We start from the raw sequence: 6,840 nt of genomic DNA on the forward strand, positions 1-6,840 counted from the left end.
TGTACCGAAGGCATGACAAAGGCAAGCCCATCTGCCCCGTCCATGCACAGGGCGCGCACAGTGCCAGCCATGCTGTTGGTTTGGGGAGGACTATCCCAGGAAGATCGGGACGCAGTTACACAGGTGAAGAAATGAGAGCCATAGGGAAACAGGGAAGGGGAGCAGGAGAAGTTAAACTAGAGGGGATAGCAGGGCCTGAGTTTGAGTTTACTAAAATGGATGTTTTGAGATGTGGCCTGCTTAATGTTAGGTCACTGCCTAAGCATCACGTGGAGATTCATATTCTGCTGGAATCACTTTGTCTGGATGCCCTGTTTATAACAGAGTCCTGGATTTACCCTGGGTCAGATACGGAGCTGGGCCTGGCTTGCCCACCTGGATACAATGCATGTCATAAGCCTAGGCCCAAAGGTAGAGGTGGGGGGGGATTATTTTTAAAGACTCATGGGACCTTTAACCAAAGGACATCAATGAGGTGATAGGCATAGAACTGTTGGGTTTTTCTCTGAAAATTCATACTGGGCATGTGCAGACCGGGCTGGTCTGTTATAGACCTCCGGGAGCAATCAGTCTGCAACTCCAACAAGTTCTGGATGATGCTTACAGCAGTATGGCACTCACCCATGCTAGAATGCTAATTTTAGGATATTTTAACATGTGGACCAATGGGAAGTAAGACTCAGGCTATAAAAACCTTATACAGTCCTGTGAGGATATGAACCTGATGCAATGGGTCACGGAACATACTCACAAAGGAGGCCATGTGCTGGATTTCATTTTTGCAGATAAAGACTCCATCACCTGTTTAGGTTTCGGGTGGCAAACCTCAGTATAAAAGCCTCTGCCCCTAGGGCGGGAAGGAGCTATATAGGCAGGGACTGCACTGGACTAGTGAAAAGGGCAAAAGTATCCCATGTTGTCCACTTAAATGGGACTTTTGACCCCAGGAAACAGGTGGATGAGAACTACTCCGCATTCTGTGAGGGTATTAATAATATACTTGATCATATCGCTCCTTTAAAAACTATCAGGAAACTGGGCCGTCCATCTGCCCCCTGGTATATTGAAAAATTTAGGAACCTAAAAAAGGAATGCAAACATGCAGAGCGACAATGGAGGAAGGAGAAAAGGTTATATGGAAGCAGAAAATAGCTAGCTATGAAAGGGAAATCATTGTTGTAAAGGCCGAATATTATGCAGAAGTCATCATGAAAGCACCTAATAGTACTAGGAGCATTTTCAGAATTGTGAAAGACATTGCTAGCCCTGATTGCACAAGAAACAAGATCCTTCCCACACAGGAGCTATGTGATAATCTATCTGTCTGAACTTTTCCCACTACTCCGTCAGTTGATCGAACAATCCTTAAGCAGTGGCTTGGTACCACCCTGCTGGAAACAGGCGATTATCACACCACTTTTGAAGAAACCAAATCTTGACCCCCTGTGCCTTAAGAGTTACAGGCCCATTTTTCTTCTACCGTACCAAGTGAAGATCTTAGAGCGCCTGGTAAGCAGGACACTCTCAAAGTTTCCAGAGATTAACAATAAATTGGAGGATGTACAATTCGGCTTCCTCCCAGGACATGGGACGGAGACCGCTTTGGTAACCGTTTTGGACGATCTTCGATGTGTGCAGACAGGGGACAGAAAGCCATTCTGATTCAGCTGGACCTGTCTGCCGCTTTTGATAGGGTTAACCCTGCGATCCTTCTAGCCAGGCTGGAAGAAATGGGGGTGGTGGATGTGGCCCTGGATGGTTTCAATCCTACCTGTCTAACAGACAGCAGGCAGTGGCTCTCCCCCTATCAATTAGCCTTTGTTGATATTAAGCATGGGGTGCCTCAGGGGTCGGCAATCAACCCTATTTTGTTTAATGATTATATGAGTCCGCTGATGGAAATCATTAAGTCATACGATGTTAGCTTTGTTAGCTATGCTGATGACACGCAGTTACTTGTGTCACAAGAAGGGGACCATGCCGCCTCCTTAGGAAATTTTCATGCCTGTATGCAAGCAACAGTAAAATGGCTAAGAAACAACTCCATGCAATTTAATAGTGAAAAACTGAGATTTTACACTGCGCGGTTGGGAAAGTGACCCCTACCCTCCCTAACGACTTCTGGCCTATGCCCACGGATGTACCTCTGGTACCTGTTGAAACAGTAGAAACCTGGGAGTCTCTTTTAATGACAAATTGAACTTAGAGACTCAAGTTAATAAAATTGTGGGGAGTAGTTTCTCACTTATTAGAGCCCTTAGGAAGATCCTTCCATTACTACCAATCCAGGCCAGAGCCTTAGTGGTAAGGAGCGTTATCCTGAGCCATTTGGACTATGGCAATGCTCTGCTACTGCACTCTCCCAGGTATTTGATTGGGAGGCTACAAAGAATCCAGACTGTGGCGGCAAAGCTCGCAATAATGAGATCATGGCGCTCTTCAGCATCCCAGGCCTTGGTGGAGCTGCACTGGCTGCCGGTCCAGCAGAGGATACAATTTAAGTCGCTCTACATTGTTTATAAGGCACTGCATGGGCTTGGGCCTAGAATGCTGCAGAGCAAGCTTGGATGGCATGCTTCCACCCGTACTCTTCGCTCTTCTTCTGCTAACCTGGTAGAAATACCAAGGATCAAAAGAGTAAATTCAGGGGGTAGGGCCTTCAGTATAGCAGCTGCTAGGCTAAGGAATGGTCTGCCCACCAAACTGAGACAGGTGCAGGACCTGCTGCTGTTTCATAAGAAAATTAAAACCTGGCTCTTTCCAAGAGGTTAAGCAGGTCAATCTTGCATGTTCTGCAGCTGATATGACGGTAGTATATATGTATCCCAGCGCCAGGATGCCTGTAGGGTTACAGTGCGCTTTATAAGTAGGAATAACAATAACAATAGCTTAAGTGTGATATTTGAAATACAGAGAGCAGCTTTTTTACCAACAGAAAACAGCAATATTGCCTTCCTATAACATAATGACCACACTTTGGTTGTCATCATGCATAAATCTGAAACACTTCCCACGCTGTTTTAAAGTAAAGACAAGACACTTCCAATCATACACCCACATGGTGTAGATTGCTGTCCTTAGCGTCCCACAAGGGGATAGTAAGAGCTATTCAAATACAACAATATAATAATAATATAATTGTGTCAGCTCTTCACACAGCAACAAAGCTGAACAACGTCTAAACTATTACAATATAACCTCCACCCTGATGAGTATACAGACCTGTAGGCAACCTTTGAGTGTTGTGTAAGAATGTGGAGGCATTTAGGGCGTTGGGATTGTTATTTCAGTGTGGCATATCCTAGGTCAAAGACATCTTGCTTTTTAGGTTGAGCCCTGCGGCAGACTACATGGGCTGCTCGCTCTGCAAGGCATACTGTATTGGACTATGCACTGGAAGCCCTCCCATAATTGTCATTGGCTTGTGCCATTGTCCTTCATAAATGCTGGGTTCTGATTCGTAAATAGGCTTGTTAGTTTCTCCTTGTCTTCATTTGTAACGTCCCATGGAAGGACTATTTTATATAATGCCTTTCTCCTGCTGCAGGCACAACATGCTTTCTTCCGCACCATTCAGGCTTTCACTTTTAAAACAGCCCAGGACAACCGCGGCTGCTTCTTTTCAATTAAATAGATCATAGGTCTATTCGAAACTTTAGAGGCTTAACCTACGTGTTGTAGACATCTCCGTTTCAGTCTTTGCTTAGGTGAAGATGGGCATGCGTCACTCAGGGGAATGTGAAATGATTTAAACAAAAAGGGCCTAGACACAACCCGAAACTCCTGGGACACTTATCAAAGCCTTGAATCAAATTACAAATGACATGTTTCTACAATTGCCACTTAACTGTTTAATAATGTTTATGATCGCTGCCATGCTACGAAAAAGATTATATTGGAGTTTCTGTTTGTATTCCCTATGTGGGGGTGTCTGTGGGCCGCACCACTGCTAAGTCGCTGATCACCTCTCTGAAGCTGCCAATTTGTGTGGGTGTAGGTGACCGACAGAATCAACACCTTAGTTAGTTGAGGTGTGGGTGGATGGGATGGTGGAGTGGGATTCGAGACCCTTTAGGCTGCGGGTTGTGTATGGGGGTTCTGTTAGTTCTGCCTATGGGAGGGTGGCGGGATTGGATTGGGGAAACGTCTTTGTCTTCGTCTTTTAAGGTATGCTGGGATGCTTCCACAGCTGTTGTTTCAGTTGCATTTGATCCTCAACTTAGATAGAATCTCAGCCTGAGAGGGTATAATGCCTGGTTGTCACGGAAACCAAATACAAATTCCTTAGTTGCAATGTTCGAGGCCTCAATAAGCCAGAGAAAAGGAATAGAGTCTCCTCCTACCTTAGGAGATATGGGTTGAAGTTGGCCTTTCTCTAGGAGACACAAGTGCGAGGCGGCTGCATTGTGGCCATGAAGAAGCGTTGGAGGGGCCAATTATATTCAACATCCTATTTGGGTTATGCCCGGGGGGGGGGTCCTGATATGGTTTGCCCCTGGAGTTCCATTTCAGAAGACATTTGTCCATGTTTATACAGAGGGATGCTATGTGGTGTTTGCACGGTCCCTGGATGGCCATGATTTGTGTTTGATTAATGTGTATGCGCCCAATGTGGACAATGGTGGATTGTTTTGAGGAGTGCTGTAGCAGCTCGCCCCTATCTAGAAACAGTTATGGCTGGATACTTAAATTGTGTAATACTTGGAGACATGGATAGGTTTCCTCCCCACCAGGCTACAAAGCCTTGTATGACAGAAGTCCTTGTACAGCTACAAGCAGGTATGGGTCTTGTGGATATTTGTAGATTGTATAATCCATAGTCACCAGTGTTCTCCTGTTATATGGCAGCGACCCACACATATAGTAGGCTATACTATTTCTTTATGCAGCCTTCCCCTACCCACATATCTGAGATGGTACATATCGGATCATTCTCCCCTGCTTTTGACTTATTTATTGCAACGCTTTCTGCCCAGGGTATCGTTATGGTGACTTTGAGTGGAAGCCCTTCCCGATTCAGTCTTTCTTAACACACTGTAGGAGGCCATTGAGCGTTATTTTGAATCCAACTTGGAGGAAGCAAGCAGTAGGGCCCTCGATTTGGATGCACTGAAGGTGGTCATTAGGGAAGAATGCCTGTCTGCGTTCGTTAGTATACGTCAACTACTGGAACACAAACTCACTAAGGGAGAGGAGAAGCTATGAGCCCTAGAACAATCACTTTCACATGACCCTGTAGCATCAGTCCAATGGGATAGGCAGAGTCACCAAGTCAGTGAGATTTGGAATTGGCTGGAGAAGCATACCCGCCTGGCAGACCGTAGGAGACTTTATATGGAAGGGGATAGGGCAGGTAGGTTGTTGGCTAAACTCAATCGGTCAGAGAACACAGCTCAGCCAGTATTGGCACTGAGAGATCCCACGGGGCAGGTTGTCTTGACTCAACAATCAATAAATAAATGTTTGAAACCCTCCTCCAAGAAGTATATGTCAAGCCACACAATATTGATATTCGAGCCCTTGCCCAGTATCTCTAAGATTAGTACTTACCACACCTTATCCCAGAGGACGCAAAGTCATTAGGGGAGCCTAAAACAATTCAGGATCTACGGCAACCAGTAAAGTCATGAAAGACGGTTAAGGCACTAGGGGGTGATGGGCTGTGGGCAGAATATTACAAGTTTTATGTATGACCCTTATAGGAAAAACCCCTATTGGTGCATGCTGAGACCTGGAAAATGTGTATCCTGCCTGCTTCCATGATAGAGGTACTAATTTTGTTGATGCCAAAGCCAGAAAAAACCCTATGGCAGCGTTCTCATATCGCCCACTGTCAATGTTAAATGTGGATCAAAAACTACTTAGCCATGTCCTGGCAGCAAGACTAATACAGTTTCTACCACATTTAATACATCAAGATCAGTCTGGTTTTATCCACCGGCGCAATACTCTGTCAATTTAAGACACCTGGCCCATGTGTTGCATGCCCCCCATTTGGAGGATAACTTGTATGTACTTGTCTTCTTCATAGAACAGGTGTTTGTTTCTGTTGGCTGGGACTATATTTGGCAGGTACTTGCCGAGATGGGATTAGGAGACAATTTCATTAAATGGGTTTGATTACTGTATATGCATCCAGTAGCGAGGATGCGTACTGGCCAGTACATCTCAACAGAGATACACCCGCAGCGAGGAACGTAGCAGGGATGCCCATTGTACCCCTGCTCTTTGCCAAGGCCATGGAGCTGTTGAAGTGCCGCCTTAGGACTTTCCTGTGAGGATAGGGGATTCGGATTGGTTAAACCACTCATGTGGTATCACTGTATGCCGATGATGTGATGCTTTACATGAGTCAGCCTGACATCTCTATCCAGATTTTACTGAATGTCATGCAGGAATTTGGTGACTATTCTGGCCTTTATATTAATAGGGCCAAGTCGGCCCTATTCCCAGCTTCACACTATTTATCCTAGCAGGTCCTCTGAATGCCCTAGATGTGGTTAGGGGGAGGCTGATTTTATTCACATGATCCAGCGATGCACTGTTATAAGTTTATTGTGCTTCCTCATATTAAGGTGGGAGGTGTCGACCACAATTCAACAATGACTGCTGGGCTTACTTCCAACCAACCCAAAAAAAACTGCGCATGTGTTTTGTGAATCTGGGCCTTGTAGTGGCTAAGAGATGTATAGCAATAAAATGGGTCTGTCTGTCTCGGTACACAGTCAAAATATCGATTATGTTATTTCGACTTACACTTATATCGAGTTGCTAATATCGATGGGACAGAATATCGATGTCCAGAATATCGATGGCCAGAATATCGACCCTAAGGTAAGT

This window comes from Lissotriton vulgaris, unplaced genomic scaffold (assembly GCF_964263255.1).
Source record: "Lissotriton vulgaris unplaced genomic scaffold, aLisVul1.2 SCAFFOLD_1804, whole genome shotgun sequence".
Classification (NCBI taxonomy): Eukaryota; Metazoa; Chordata; class Amphibia; order Caudata; family Salamandridae; genus Lissotriton; species Lissotriton vulgaris.